This window comes from Mus pahari, chromosome 22 (genome assembly GCF_900095145.1).
Source record: "Mus pahari chromosome 22, PAHARI_EIJ_v1.1, whole genome shotgun sequence".
Taxonomy (NCBI): domain Eukaryota; kingdom Metazoa; phylum Chordata; class Mammalia; order Rodentia; family Muridae; genus Mus; species Mus pahari.
This window is the reverse complement of record NC_034611.1, coordinates 7966559-7983573: the sequence shown is the minus strand read 5'-3', so window position 1 is coordinate 7983573 and position 17015 is coordinate 7966559. Positions and strand designations below refer to the sequence as shown.

General features: G+C 41.1%; 2 pseudogenes; both read right to left on the bottom strand.

Annotated features, from left to right (window-relative positions):
• The window catches only part of LOC110339013, a 36017-nt pseudogene extending 23951 nt beyond the window's left edge, over positions 1-12066 (bottom strand).
• Positions 12067-12397: 331 nt separating this feature from the next.
• Positions 12398-17015, bottom strand: part of LOC110339012 — a 27322-nt pseudogene continuing 22704 nt past the window's right edge.

The window sequence follows — 17015 nt, the reverse complement described above, 5'->3', positions numbered from 1 at the left end:
TATCAGGGTCCCTTCAGCAGAATCTTGCTGGCATGTGCATTAGTATCTGGGTTTGGTGGCTGATGATGGGATGGATCCCCGGATGGGGTAGTCTCTGGATAGTCCATCCTTTCTATGTCTACAAATAAAAATATATTGACTCCTTCCTTCCCAATTGGTTTCCACATGATCTCCTTCTGTTGTCTTATTGCTCTAGCTAAGACTTCAAGAGCTATACTGAATAGGTATGGAAAGAAGTGTGTATACAACTTTGCCTTGTTCCCGATCTTAATGAAATCACTTTGAGTTTCTCTCCAGTTAAGTTGATGTTGACTGTGAACTTACTATAAACTGCCTTTATTGTGTTTAGGTATGTTCCTTATATCTCTAATCTCTCCAAGACTTTTACAGTGAATGGGTGTTGAAATTTTTTTAACTATTTGTGTGTGTGTGTGTGTGTGTGTGTGTGTGTGTGTGTGTGTGTGTGTGTGAATTTCACATTATGAACCCTAATCCCAATCATGCCCCATACACACCTAGACTTGCAACCTCCCCCACAACAGAGAAAACAATTTCATTATAGAAGCTGTGGTATGTCACAGTTTATCTCACAGTATACCCTTTTGCCCATACTTCTTTGCTTGCAAATGTCCATTGCAGTGACTGGTTGGTCTGGTCTGAGGCCTCTGGTGTCTGCTACCCTATCAACACTGGAACCTCACTGGTACTACTCTACAACAGCAGATATCCTGCTGTTTCCCTGGGTCATGGGGATTCTGTTATTTTGTATCTGTAGGTCTGGCCTCTTCATGAATGCCAGCAGTTCATTGATGGAATGAATATTGGGATGGGCCAACAGAAACCTTGAAGTCATAGCTAGAGCAATAAGACAGCAAAAGAGATCATTCAAAGTCATGGATCTGGACCTGAGAGTTATCTGAGCTTGTCAACCACTTATCTCTTCTACACCCATGCCCTCATAGCTGTCTCACCAGCAACCTCCATAACCAGAGCCAGTGCTACCCTGCTGCCTAGGAAAGGTGGAGGGCCCACTCTCCCAAGTGTTATAGTGAAGGACGTGACAAGTTCTCCTATTTACATGACCTTAGGTGAGCTCTCCTGTCTGCCAATGGCAAGGATGGCAAGGGACAAAAGAGGAAATGAGGGTGTCTCTCCCTCATCTGCACCACTATAAAGCAGACAAGAGACAAGGCCTGCTCTTCTGCACTCTTGCCCTTGGGGTACCTGTAGCCCCCATATACAGGGCCAGCTCTCCCAAGTACTGAAGCAGATGAGGGGTAGGGGCAGCTCTCCTGTTCTCATGCCCCATCAACTCTCTGTCCACTGCCAGTGATGAGAATGAAAGGGAGAAGAGGGGATCTCTCCCTCGACAATGTCATTACACAGCAGACAAAAGGCGGGGCCACCTCTTCCACACTCATGCCTTTGGGGACAGCTCACCTGCCACCCTCACATTCAGGACCAGCTCTACTGTGCTGCCCAGGAGAAGTGCAGGACTTTTCCTCTCAAGTGCTGCCCCAGATAAGGGCAGGGACAGCTCTGCTGCTCTGATGACCACAAAGCAACCTCTCCTGCCTGCTGTAGGTGGAAAGGAGCACACACTTCTCTCAAGCGCATGTCACCACATGGCAAACAAGTGACAAGAGTTAGCCTTTCAACACTCATGTCACAGGGCTGACTAACCTGTGATCATGTCTCTACCACCATGAGCTCTACTGTGTTGTCCAGGTTAGGTGCAGGGTCTGATCTCCTATGTGCTGCAACTGGAACAGTGCTCCTGCTCTCCCACAGTGCCCAAGTGAGGGGCGAGGCCAATTCTGTACAACCCTCAGACATCAACATGTTTCTGGATGGCAACCCATACCAGGAACATCTGCCTGATATTTGGTGGTAGCAGACCCCTGCTGCTTCAGGGCTTTGAAACCAGACATGGACCTCGGTGGCAGCACAGGCCAAGACCCCACCATGATCCCAGATGGAAACACTGGCTACTCACATCAGGCTGCTCCTCACTAACAGTGAGTCTCCAGTTCTGCCTGTCTTCATGGTGCCAGGCAGGGGTCATCTGGGGCATGATCTGCACCCCCAGGCCTATGTAGCTCTGAACTGGTCATCATCTCTGGCTAGCTCCCTGGCTAGGCCTTACAGCACCAGTCTAGTTGTCACCTCAGGTATATTCCTCACCTAGCCACCCAAGTGGGGTTGTCATTCAGTGAGAGTTGTCAGTCTCAGGCTCATTGCTGCCTAGGGTCTGTGGTCCCAGGCAGGGTTCTTCTAGTCTCCAGCTTTCTCTGGTCCAGGAAGTTCAACCAGGCCTGCATGGTGCCAGACTGTTGGTCATCTCAGGTTCACTTTTTTCAAGGAATCCTTCTGATGTTCGTAGGTCAGAGCACTGAGTGTAGACATAGCATCTCTTTTCTTTGCCATCTACTAACATACACATGAAAGATGTTAAGAATCACAATGAGTCATCTTGGTGGACTTTTCCTTTGATGAGTATATAATATACTATCCCTGTCTCCTCTGATTAGTTTTGGTGTGAAATCTATTTTGTCAAACATTAAAAGAGTTTCTTTCTTCTGTTTCTTTTGGTCTGTTTTCTTGTGCTATCTTTTTTCTATTCTTTACCCTAAGTTGATGTTTATCCTTGATGTTCAGAGCTTATCTTAGATGAAGCAGAAGAATGGATCCTATTTTCATATCCAGTCTGATAGTCTGTCCATTTTTATTGGAGAATTAAAACTATTGATGTTGAGAGATATCCATGTGTGATAGTTTTGATTCTTGTTAATTGTTGTTGTAGTAGTGGTCATTTTGTTGTTGTTGTTGGTGGTGGTGGTGGTGGTGGTGGTTGTGGTGGTGGAGTGTGTGTGTGTGTGTGTGTGCGCGTGTGTGTTTCTCCTCATTTGATTTTCTGGTCTGGGATAATTTATATCCTGTGTTTTATTGGATAAAGTTAACCTCTTTCTGTTAGAGTTTTCCCTCTAGCACCTTCTAATGGTTGCTAGCTATTGCAAAATTTGATTTTATCATGTAATGTCTTATATTCTTCATCTATTGTGATTGGAAGTTTTGCTGGAAATAGTAAGCTGGACGGGCACCTGTGGTCTCTTAAAGTCTGTAGAATATATGCCCAGGTCCTTCTAGATTCTAGAGTCTCCATCAACAACTCGGGTATTATTCTAGTAAGTCTGCCAATAAGTCTAGGCACCTAGGATCGGGAAGATTGTGACTCTAGGTGCTGAAATCTGGTCTTGTCTTTATTATTTTCCCTTGGTTTCTGCTTCCTCTGTTTTTTTAGGAGGTTATGGTGGCTTTATGTACCTGGTAAGGAATAGTTCTAGTTGTTGCCATTGAAGATTCCTGATAAAACGTATTTCCAGATATTGCAGGCTAACACTTAAAAATGGGACTATGCTAGGAGAGGAGTACTAAGTAGTTCCACGGGTGGGCAGAAAACAGGGTGTTCCACCAGGATGTGCTTAACACCCTGCAAATGGGGTCAAGGAGTGAGAAGAGTTCACAACAAGTAGTCAGTTTGCTACAAAGCTGAGGATGAGACTGGATGGTTGGATATGGAGGAAATGAGGGAGTGTGGATATCTGAAGACCACTTCCTGCTTTGCTGGCCTACTTGCTTCTCTGGCAGGGTAGATGCTGGGTTTTCAGGCAATACCTGATGGATTCCAGGGCTGGGGTAACAGAATGTGTGTGTGTGGGGGGGGAATGTTGTGCAAAAGATCTATGCAGTCCACTAGAGATGATCAGAGGGGAGACAGGCTATAACACATAGCCTGCTACAAAGTTGGGGGTGAGACTAGGGAACTGTATTTAGAGGAAATGAGGAAGAGGGGGAAATCCACAGTTAGACTGGATGTTTCCCTGACTTGAGTAAAGTATTCTATCTTTAGATGGTTCTTATCTTATGCACATCACAGAGGGGTAATATCCTTGCATTAGACAGGCTTGAAAAGTTAGGGAGAAGTGTGATGATATGACCTATACTGGTACATGCCTGTGTGTCAGTGAAGTTTACTGCAGAGCTAGCATCTTCTCCTGTCAGTTCTGTTCCTTCCCGCTGAGCTATTAGGAGTACTATGAAGCAATGTTCTAAAGAAAGTAATCAGACTCACATCATCTATAGATTCTGTTCAGTACACACTGAATATTCATTTCTCTTTGGTATTCTTTGGTCTCTGTGAATTTAGGTGTTCTCTGAACTAAATTTTGTATAAATTTTTTTGTTTAAAATTCTAGTTTAAAGGCAGAGAATCTACTGTTGTTAGTATAATGCAGTACAATTACTACATTATTTTAATGTTTGATTCTGATCTAATATCAGAATTGTGAAAGTATCTGAATTTTGCAGAAAATATTATGCAATGTTGAAAGAATTCTTTCTTTAGTATCTTAGGTATGGTTTCATTGCTGTGAACAGACACCATGACCAAGACAACATTTAATTAGGGCTGGATTACAGGTTCAGAGGTTCAGTCTATTATCATCAAGGCAGGAGCATAGCAGCATCCAGGCAGGCATGGTGCTGGAGGAGCTGAGAGGTCTACATCGTGTTCTGAAGGCAAACAGAAGACTGGCTCCCATGCCACTAGGAAAAGGATCTCAAAGCCCACCTCCACAGTGACACACTTCCTCCAACAGGGCCACACCTCCTAATAGTGCCACTCCCTGGGTCAAGCACATTCAATCGACCACATTCTACTCCCTGGCACCTACATTCTACTCCCTGGCACCTACTCATGTTTAAACACATGAGCCTGTGGGGGCCATACCTAGCTATAATATAATGCTAAAACCTTTAGTCTGACAACAAAAGTCCTGATAGTCTATAACAGTCTAAATAATGTTAAAAACCGAAAGCTCAAAGTCTCTTGTGATGTTCATCGAGTCACTTAACTGTAATCCCCTATAAAAGCAAAATAAAAAGCAGATCACATACCTCTGACATAACAGGGCATACATTACTGTTCTAAAATGACATAGTGAAGAAACACTGGACCAAAGCAAAACCAAAAACACTGCTGGGAAAACTCCAAACTCTGCATCACCATGTCTGATGTAAAGGGGATCTTCATATTTCCAACTCCTTTCATCTTTGTTGACTGCAGCAAACATTTCTCTTCTGGGCTGGATCCTTCCACTCCCTGTTAGCAGATTTTCTTGGCAGGTACCCCAGGGCTCTGGCATCTCCAAGAACATCTTGGGGTATCCAAGGCAAGCTCAACTTGACAGATTCTTGCTCCAATATCTGAATCCATTCATAATCTTCTGGGCTTCTCAAAAGGGCTTGAATTCCATCTCCAGTTTTGCCATCTGTAGCTCTCTAGGTCCTGGTTGACTGCGCTCCACTGCTCTTGCTGTTCTTGGTGATCATCCCATTGTACTGGCATCTCTGATATTCTGGAGTCTTCCACTACAACTGGGCTTCACCAATAATCTCTCATAGGTTCCATTATGGTACTAAGCCTCAACTTCTTTACATAACCCCTTCAGTCCCGGGCCACTAACTGCGACTGAGTCTACACCTTCAGTACTGATTTTCCCTGGCCTCTCACAGTGCCAAGCCTCAGCTGCTCTCCATAACCCCTTCATGCCTCCAAAACCAGTACCCCTGGATAATTCTTACACATTACCAAGTCCATCTGAAGCATGGGACACAACCTTGGCTATCTCTGGAACACAACTTCTTTGGACTCTCAGAAAACACTTCCCAGAAGATTTCAACTCAGTGATGCTGGTCTCTTCTTAATCACCACTAATTTCTCAGCTTCATTTAACGAGAATCAAGTGGTACAGTAGTTTCCTTCTACTCTCGATTCTAAAGCCAGAGACATATGGTCAAAGCTGACAAATTCTGCTGCTTACTGAAGATGAAACATGCCCCCCCCCTACATTATCACCAGCTTTCTGTTTCTAATTCCTTCACTGCCTAAGTTTGGCTGCCCTGGAACTTGCTCTGTAGATTACCTTTGAACTCACAGATCTCCATGGCTCATTCTCCTGAATGCTGGTATTAAAGGTGTGTTCAACCACACCTACCTAAGCATTTTCTACTTGGAACTTGCCCTATACTAGGCTGGCATTGAACTCAGAGATCTGCTTGCCCTCTACCTCCTGGGATTAAAGTTGTATACCACCATGCCTGAGATTGTTTAGAGGTCACTACTACCTTAATCTGTTTATCGCCTAGAACATATGATTCAGCTCCATTCCACTTCCTGGTGCATCAGTTCAAATCACCCTCAACAACAAAGTCTTCCAAATTCCTACTTGGGTAGCCCATTGAGCCCCATTTAAACCATCCCACTGCTTCCCAAATTCCCAAAAGCCACATTCCTCCAAATGAAAGCATGATCAGGCCTATCACAGCAATACCCAATCCTGGTACCAAGTTCTGTCTTAGTTAGGGTTTTGTTGCTGTGAAGAGATACCACGACCAAGGCAACTCTTATAAAGGACAACATTTAATTTGGGCTGGCTTACAGGTTCAGAAGTCTAGTCCATAATCATCAAGGCAGGATCATGGCAATGTCCAGGCAGGCACGGTACTGGAGGAGCTGAGAGTTCTTCACTGTAACGAGGCCAGGAGCAGACTGTTTTCAGTCAGCTGGGATGGGGATCTCAAAGCCCACCACCACAGTGACATACTTCCCCCGATAAAGCCACACCTATTTCAACAAGGATACACCTAATAGTGCCACTCTCTGGGCCAAGAATATTCAATCCACCACAGATGCTAATAGCCTTTATTTGGTGTGGGGGTGGGTGTTGAGAGCCTCCTTGGCCAACAACACTCATATATGTAATCCTAAAACGCCAAAGCAACGGGATTCTCAACAACTTTATAGCTTCTGAAAACACAAATTTTTAACCTTTGTTCACTCTTTAACATGTACAGACACAGACTGTGGTAGAGTTTTCAGAGTCACTTGGTGATAGTAATGCCCAGTACTCTGGAAAACAGGAAAACATTACAAATAAGGGTACAGGAGCTCTTGAGACACTGTGCAAGCTTTAGGGACTGCTACATGGAAGCTCAAGCAACAGGATACTGTTAAGCAACAAAGCCAGCCCCGAAATGGCAGTTCTGATGGTATTGTTTTAGGGGAAGGGTTAGACCCTAACTTGGAAAAAGAAACCTAAAACCATTTCTGAGAATACCTTAGTAAAAATATATTCAATTAATTTTAGTGTAAATTTGGATTAAGTCTTTGGTCTTTCCCAGTAGATTTGAAGATCAGAACAGGATCAATAAAATTTATTTGATAGAAGATAAAAAAAAAAACATTCATTTCAAAATGAAACCATAATGTAGAGATCTGTCAATAAGAGAAATATCACAATTAGGTAAAAAGAATAAATTTTGGTGTTTTGTACACTGTAGTTAATATCATTAGATTATAGACTTCAAAATGAGTGGAAACAGAATTTTGAATTTTTTCATAATGGAAAGATTATAGGAATCCAAGGAGGTGAGCATACTAAATATCTAATTTGTGGACATATAGGTAAGTATCACTATGCAGCCATAAATATGTATAGTTGTGTCAAATAAAATAAACATGAAAAGTAAAAATATAGGCATCTGTTACAACCAAAGCCAGATTTGAAAGTAAGATAGGACTCAGAATTTGACCAGCTTCTGTTTACTAAAAAGAAAGGCTTCTGATGAGGCTAGTGATGTGCTAGTGATGATCCACAAATGACATGCTAGTGACAAGTCACAAGTGGCATTCAACAATAATTTCATATAAAAGACACACAAAAAGGAGGTAATATGGCTGGAAACGCCACAGAGCAAGAACTGCAAGGGTGATCTTAATTATTGTTTATAGCTATATTCCCTTACCTGCAGAAATGCTTTGGGTCCAACAACAGCAATGTACTTGTTGAAAACTGACATTGAATTTGTAGCAAATGTTACCTGGACAAGCTCATAAATCTACTTCATCCAGAATTTATACAAAAGACATTAGCTTTTGAAACTGAAATGACTAGAATACTGGGAAATCAGTTAAGAACTTTGATACTGTGGAAAATATTGTGAGAGCAGATAACATCCTTAATGAATGTATATTATTGATGTGAGCACAGCCATGGTAAGGGCCTCAAATGCCTCAAATCTATGGGAATAGGAAAGTTTTCCCTGAAGCAGACTCAGAAGAATGACAAAGCTTTTGCCTAGTTAAAATGAGGATGTTGATAATGTGTGCAGAAATTGTCACCTGAAAGTTCCTCCTCCCAGATGACTACAACCTGGGACTGCTCCCGTATGGAGACCTCCTACCCAGATTAGCTAACCCACCTCCTTATTCATGTTATATAATAATTGTGCTGAGTTTCTGCAGTCCAGAGTGTCCATAGTTCCATAACACACAAACTCTGACTTGTGTAGCTTTAGAAATGCAAAAAGCTACAAGCTCAAGCTTACACAGAATGTCCTCTATGGCAAAACAAGGTCACAAGGACAGGGAAAGAAAAATTTCAGACACTGGGTCAAAGATACTGTTTACTCTAACTTAGCTGGCAGTATTCTCTAACAGCTGCCCAAACAATATACAAATAGCAGTGGAAAAATAAAAAAATTGTTTATGTTTGAAGTAAACTTGGAGTCTTACGTATCTGTCTACCATGGTTCTCTTTTCCAGGTCCCTGTGACGCTCTAATTGTGCTGGCTGTGGCAGGCTACTGGTGGTGTTTCCCACTGAATAACATACCCAATCCCAGCTTTTATGTTTGTGCACTGTTGTTTCTTCATTCTTGTCAGCTGTGTAAGGTCAGTCTAAAAAACAGTACAGGTCACAGTAATATAAGAAATGTGAAAAAAAAAGTACCAGCTTTTAAACACTGTTTAGCCAAGCAAACATTTGCAACAGTTTTTTTTTTATCATTAACTGTTCCTTCTCAGATATTCAAACATTGTATACAGTTTTTATTCTAATTTATATTGTTTCTGCTATAATTATCATCAAAAGAATTCATTTATGAGCAATCCCTATTATATTCTTCTCTTACAGCAATGAATCATTACATTACTGGTACCATGCAATGAGGAAAGTTAACAATTTCTGGCTCTTCACATACATACATACACACACACACACACACACACACACACACACACACACACACAGAGAGAGAGAGACAGAGACAGAGACAGAGACAGAGAGACAGAGAGAGACAGAGAGACAGAGACAGACAAACAGAGGGGGGCAATGCCCATACATAAATCAATTGTCTAGAAAATAACAGATTAAAAGCTGAGTCTTTGATTTCAAATATACATAAAAACAAAGGAAGAAACAAAACCAGTACTGTATACCCACAGGGAATGAGGCATGATATCCTCCCAGTTTCAGACCCTGGAAGATAAAGGATAAGAAATGAAATAAGTGTTATGGCTCCATCTTATGCTAGACATCCATCTTGGTACGTAACAGGCATTAGTCTCTGAATCCAGTCCCTGGAAGATAAGTTTCCAGTAAACTTGACTCAGTGATTCCCATGCAAAAGTGTACAGCAATGACTATAGATTTGTCATGATATGACTAGCTGCTTTTTACTTCTGTAATTTGCTTAAACAGATACCTAAAGATTGTTTGGAGTAGCATTAACCACTTAACTTGGCAGAACAGAACAGTTTGTACTTACTTGCCTAGATATTAAAGGTCTTTGTGTGGTTTTCCCCTTTAAAAATTATTTCTCATACCCCTCATACATCTAAATCTCAATTTTGGCTCAGAGATTGTTCATCCTACTAGCAGTTAATCAAGAAATCTTTCACTTATAATTGGATTCAGTCTATAGCCTTTCCCCAGGGGTTTACAAACTTCATAACATTTGGAGGCCCAAGTGAGATTCCTGGGAGTCCTTGGACATAGGGCTGTAGTAGGTCCTTGGACATAGGTCTGTAGAAGGCACTAGAAGGAGAAAGTCCAACGTGGACTTGAGATGATGCATCAGGGGTCCTATACCGCCCTAAATTTCAACATTGAAAGCAAGAATCATTGACCAATGTGCTCTGAAGCTCAGCCCTTTTGGTGAGTTGTTTGTTCTGCTCTGTTTTAGAGTCCAGATATTTGGAGAGACAGAAAGTGAGATCTGAAAGGATTGTAGATCCAGTCAGTCTCTGGGACAGAGAAGAAACCTAATATTCTTCTGTTTTGGTATGTGAGCGAAGGTATGTCTGAGTTTTGTCTGTCTTTTATTTTTGTTTTTTCTGACTGTGTTGTCATACTGTCTTTTTCTGTTGTTCTCTGTTGTCAGTTGTATTTGTGTTTTCAAGCTTTGTCACAGATGGGAATCAAACTAAGCACAGCCAAACTGCCCCTGAGCTCCATCCTATACTTTCAGGATTACTGTGAGGTAGGCTACTCTTGGTTATGTTAGCTCCCCACTGAAGCTTGCTCTGTCTGTGCCCCACTAATTGGCTCATTTCTCCTCACTCTGCTTAGGAAGAACGCCTTTCTCCAGGTTGTGTCATCCCCCAGCTGTCGCCTGTCTCTGACCATGGAGCTCTGCCTTGAACCACTCCCCCACCTCAGGGCTGGATCATTATGGAAACTCCTGGCGTGCAGACCTCCTGGACAACATGAGCCCACTGTTCTGCCTCCTGCTGCTCTCAGTGCTAGCACAGCTGGTCAGCTGGCCTGCACCCACAATTTCTTATCTCTACACCTTCTTTGTTTGCTCTGGTTTCTCCATATGATCACTGCAGGGATTCGGAGACTTTGGGTATGATTAATATTAAAATACTCTTTTATGCTTGTCTTTATTAAAAAGCTGGCTCTGGAGCTGAGGTATGACCTCGATTTTCCAACCCAAGTATGGTTGTTTAAAATTTTTTCCTCAAAAATCATTGTCCTGAGTCTGAAGATCATCTGACTCTAGGACAAAAAGAAAAAATAAACCAACCCAAGAAAAGATACTATGTTCTTTAAAACAGCTAAAATACAAACATTCTGTACCTTAAGATTTGTAAGCTTATTGGATATGGTTAAAAACCTGTAAAATAAAATCCATAAAGAAAACAAATACAACCTAATGCCAGCTTTTTCTGAGTTCCTGTAGATGTCTGGTTTTTACACTTTCCCATTTAATAGTCTCTAGGTTACAAATACTCATATTATTATACAACCTAATGACATTACAAGATAACTTATTAAAGTTATAACAAGATAGCTTTTCGGGTTGTCTGCCTCCATCTACTGACACACACAAACTGGTTATAAAATCAAATCAAATCTGCAGTCTAAAATCTCCCAATAACAGCCCTAGATATGCTTGCTTAAAATAATCCGAGATGGACTTGTTTGAAAGTTAATATCCCTTTGAAAATAGAAAGGAGCTAGATAAGGTCGTTGGACCTTCACCTGTGAATGCAGTCACTCCTTCCAGCTGGCTGTATGCAATTAGGCCCTAATTAAGCAAAGTCTTGGGGTTTTCTGGAGAAACAAGAATATACTGGCGAGAAATTAAGAATAAGGATGGGGTCGCCCTATGCAACATGCATACATACATACATGCATACACATACTGGGTGAAAGCTCCAGATATTGTCTCATACCCGTAGGAAAAAAAAATCTTATAACAAATTGCAAGTGTGTTACTATTATCTCTCATTTTTTATTGTACATTGTTCTTTTATTAAATGAAATTTAGTAGTTATTCCCAAACAAGTTCTGAACCAACATGGGAGGGTCAAGCAGCTGGAACATGATTTAGACTGTAAAGACAAAAAACTTGGACATGACTAAGGTGCACTTCACCTCTACAGAACAAGGCAAGGGATCCTCACATAGCACAAGGTACTCCTGACCCCTGAGGAGAAGGAGTTCATCCCATTTGATATGAGGTATGGCATTTTCTGGTGACCATATGGGACCGTTTCAACAGCCACCAGAAACTTCAAAGGGGCTTTTAAAAGATTTTACATATATATAAAACAGTATGCAAGTTATTTTAAACCTCCACTAGAATGACTGCAGCCCCCCGTTACCTTACTGTGTCCCAGGACAAAACTAGGCTGCAGCTTCTCCTCATTGGTCATGCCACAACTTGGTTCCTCCCTGACATCTTCCTACGTAGACCCTTTATAAATAAAGGAGTAAGAAAATCAACAATTACTACCTTCAAACTCTCCTGGTAAGAGAAGCCATCCCTGGGTGTTGACCAAGAACCTGCACCCTCTCCCCAAAGGTGTTATTCTGACTAGATTCTTTGAAGTGAGTGGGTACAGGGATAAAATAATAAAATGAAAACAGGATCCACATGTCCCCATCTGCAGCCATAAATTAAGATCCTAAAGATGTAGTCTATATGACCGATGTTGTGGAAGTGTATAGGAGGCATGAATAGGCAGGGAGTCTACCTGCTTGCCTTCACTGCTTCACCTTGCCCTGGGCAGCCACAGCTTGCATGGCTTTACACTTAATCTCTTCATCTCCCAGGAACCATACCCACCTGATGGGCTGCCAGTTCTTGTCCAATTCATAGACAGTGGAATTGCCTGGTCGTGGGTTCAGCCCCATGATGGCCTCTTCTGAGAGACCCTCCAGATGCTTGGCAATGCCCTAAAGGCGGTTGCTATGGTCAGCAATCAAGACCCTTTTCTCCCCTCCTTGATTTAGGGAGCAATGTCTTCATTCCAGAAGGGCAGTGCTATGGAAATAGTGTCCTTCAGGCTCACGCAGGAGGGTAGTTAGTCCTCAGTAAAGTCTACATACCTGTGGTCCTTACTGATGTTGCTGTATAACAGGTGACTGGGCTCCATCAGAGGCAGTGGGACATTGGATGATCACCTCAGATCTTTATCTGCACCTCACCATTTCTGCTTTATTGAAACCAACCAGTTAAATAGTCCCATCACCACACCACCATCACCTCCACCACCACCACCACCATAGTGTCTGTCATTGAAGCACCAGGTCCTGACCACTGGCAGCCACAAATGGTCAGTGGTATCCAAGACTGTTCAGAGATCCCCGATTGCTCTCTTCTATACAGGAGTGAAGCAGATATCAAATACATAGCCAGCATCTCACAATGCCTGCCCACCATGCTTTACTTCCTTGAGGTGTGCCTGGCTCAGACGACAGGATCACTGAGATTCTGTTCATAACCCACCTTGAAATTTTTTAAGTGCTTATAGAAAAATTAGGAAGGATGGCTAAATGTAATTTAAAGTGACTAACTCCTTGACTTCTCCTCCCTTTCTTGGTTCTTGTTCACAAAAATTGTTCCCTCATTCAAGGTCATGGATATTCAAAACTCTTGCTAAAATGTAAACTTGCTTACTCTCTGTAAGACCATTGTAGGGAGAAGGGAGACATAAAATGCCAAGCCCAAAAAAAAAAAAGCTTAAAACTTGTACAAGAAGGTTAATAATTAAAACTCAATACATAGATAATCATAATTTGTTATTGCATGCTTATATATAATTTGAATAGAACTCTGATTATCTACTTTTTAGACTAACGAGACAACAACAGGTTCCAAGATATTTAGATTAGGATAATTTTATTATTATTATTATTATTATTATCTTTAATCTTTTTTTTTTTTTTTTTTTTTTTTTTTACAGTCCAGTCTTTATTCCCTTCCCGGTCCACCCTCTGACAGTTCCTCCTCCTCCTCCTCCTTCCCGTCTCCATCTCCAAGAGGATGTTCCCATCCCCCACCCAACCAGGATAGATTTTTATATGATGATTTTTTTTCTGAAATTTTTAAATAAAAGACAATGCATGTTTAAAAAATAAAATATATTTGACAAATAAGTTTTAAAATTTCTAAAGTCTATGCAGATAAACAATAACTGACTTAGAGATATATGTCTACCTTCCTTACAAGTCTTTGCTAGCATTGTTAAGCTTTAACTATTTGTATAAATTGAGTCATACAACAAACTATAATATTCTGTAATCATGTTCTGTAAAAGAATGAAAAATAAAATATAATAAGGTTTCAATCATTCTATAGGCTATGTTTATGGTTTTATAAAATTTCCAGTCTCTCTATGGGCTACATTTATGATAAAAAGTTTTATTTTGATACAAGAGAGCTTCAATACAAATATTATAATTTTTAAGGCTAAAACTTACAAGAGATAAAACTGTAAAATCCTAATCTTATTAAAGCTGTTAACTTCTTATAAATAATTAATGATAATTAGGACCTGCAAGTTAATATAAAGTCATGATATAAATGATCAAATTCTTTAATATGCTCAAAAGTATGTTTGTAATCATGCTAAGTGCAAATGTAATTCATTTTCAAGGACAAGCTTTATTTAACCTTTTGTTTATGTTTTCTAGGTTAAGCCTAAAACAAGTAACTAAAAGAAGCAAAGTTTGTTTAGCTCAGATATCCGTAATAGATAATGATCCTCAAACATGTCAGATATCTGCTGAATGAGGCATTTTAAATGTTTAATTTAAAATTTAAACATTAAGTAAGGAAAAAAGCTTACTATGACAGACAGACCCAGCTCCTAGTGGTGACCAAAGAAGAGCTCCACAGGTCTCCAGAGAAGATGATGGGACTCTCAGACTCCATTTGGATGTAGTAACATTAGCCACTGGCCATATCTACTGTAAATGCCTTGCCTGTTGCTAGGACCTGGCCCAAACTGTGGATAAGCAGGATACTAGAGAGTTGATTGGCCAACTTTGCATAGACAAAGTTAAGTCAGTCCCACAAGTTCCTCCTCTGTTGAGCATTGGGCTGTACACAGTCTGGTCTCCAGTTGAGCTGAGATGTTGAACCCCAGGACCCGGTGGTGATAATTCACCTACATAGGACAGGAATTCTCTTATGTCTCCTGGACCCTGGCTCCTGTTACCGAACCCACAGGAGAAGCATTGCTAATAGTCACATATACAATGTCTTCAAGCTTCTGACCTTCAGGCTAGACTTCTCCCCAGTTACCTAGCAACAGTAAAGATAACAGCATACCATAAGAGGGACTGCTTGGCCCCACCTCACTCTCTTACTCCTCTTACTCCCCTTACTCTCCTCTTTCCTCTTTCCTCTTTCCTCTCCTCTCCTCTCCTCTCCTCTCACTCTCTCCTCCTTACTCTCTAGCCTTTCTTCTCTCTCTCCTCTTTCCCCCTTCTCTCCTCTTGGCCATGGCCAGTCTCTCTCTTTCTACATTTTCTCTTTCCCCCTGCCTTTCTACAATAAAGCTTTAAAACCATAGACTGTCTCTGTTCATCAAGGCCCGCTGCACTTACTCTCACCTGTGTGGGAACCTCTCTCCCTCATCCCTCTCTCCCATAACCCCAGGGCTACAGCATGTTGTTCTGGGGCCCTGGTAGGGGCTGCCCCTTGTCTACCCCCAGTTGAGTGGGCTCAGTGGCTTAGATGCCGACCCAGGGCCAAGTGGAAAGCGTCTGACAGCCCTCCCACATCTGCCTGCCAAGAGCATAGGAGGAACTTTGGCCGGATGTGGGCTATCCTCCTCTCTCCCCTTCCCCTCACCCCCCTTTAGTTCCCACACTTCTCCACAAGAAAGCCTATGAGAACTTCTGGGCCTGGGATTGAAGACTTGCTGCCTTTGGGCCTATACCCACAACAAACCCATGGACACCACAGGAGTCTGGTGTTGTGTCAAGTAATGGGCAAGTCTTTGTCATTTTAACTTTTTCTTTTTCTTTTTCTTTTTTTTTTTTTTTTTTTTTTTCCTTTTCTTTTTTCAGAGACAGGGTTTCTCTGTATAGCCCTGGCTGTCCTGGAACTCACTCAGTAGACCAGGCTGGACTCGAACTCAGAAATCTGCCTGCCTCTGCCTCCCAAGTCTATGTCATTTTAACTGATATATTTGGATTATACTTCCTCCTACAATGAATCCTCAGATCTCTAATGGCACTGATGGTTAAATGAAATTTGTCCATTAGCAACCAGCTCCTTTCCCCAAGGCTACAGCCACCCTGTTAGTTCACTTCATATGCAAAAATAAGGCCATGCATTTTCTAGAGCTACTGGGTCTCCTGCTGAGAAAGACGGACAGGTTTGCCTTGTTAACAGGCTTCATATTACAGGATAAACAGGTTTTAGATGTAACTTTTTACTGTTCTTTTAGTTAAAAGAACTTGCTTTGTAATGTTTCAGCAATAACCATTCACAACTTTGATAAATGTTTAGATGAAAAGAAAAAGGTTTAAAGTCTATGTTTTGAGGGTCTAAGAAAATGTTCTAAGATGTATAAAAGTTCTGAGGAAAAGAAAGCTTAAGTTCTGAGGGTCTAAAGAAGTATATAAATGCACATTGTAAAGATATAAGAAATTTATTTAAGGTACATGAAAAATGGAAACTATTTTAAATCTTTCCCCTTTTATGCTATTGTTATACTAATATTTCAGAAGTTCAGAGTTTTAACACTGATCAATGGAGTTCTGATAAGCTGGAAGTTCAGAGTACTTACCATTCAGTCACAGGCTCAAGATTTTAGATTTCCTTTGGTTGTCTTCTAAATATAGACTCAAAGGCACTTCTTAACAAACTAAAAACATGTTCTATACATACATAATACATATATATGTATATATACATACATGCATGCATACATACACATACATACATACATACATACATCTCTCTGGACAGAGGAAAAGAATATTCATGCTTTGTAACCCAATCCATAGCTTTTGCTATGACTTAATAGTATGAGTCTACTCCAGCTGTCTTACAGATTTTTCTACAATATAGGTTTTAGTATAGATTACAAACAATAGTAATGCTATTATGCCTAAAATTTTCATCTCTTTGAATAAACTAAAAGAGTTCATATAAGCTTCAGGAAATAGAGGGAGTCATAAGACTTGGACCCACCGCTCACAGGTCACATAGACTCCACATAACTACAGCCTGAGTTTTCCCCACTTGCCTATCCTAAGGATAGCCCTCCCCCTGCCCTAGTTTCGAGCTTCCTCTTCTCCCCCAACTACCAGTACCAGGATAATGGGCCTAAAAGTTACAAATGTAAGATTTTTCCTTTAAATA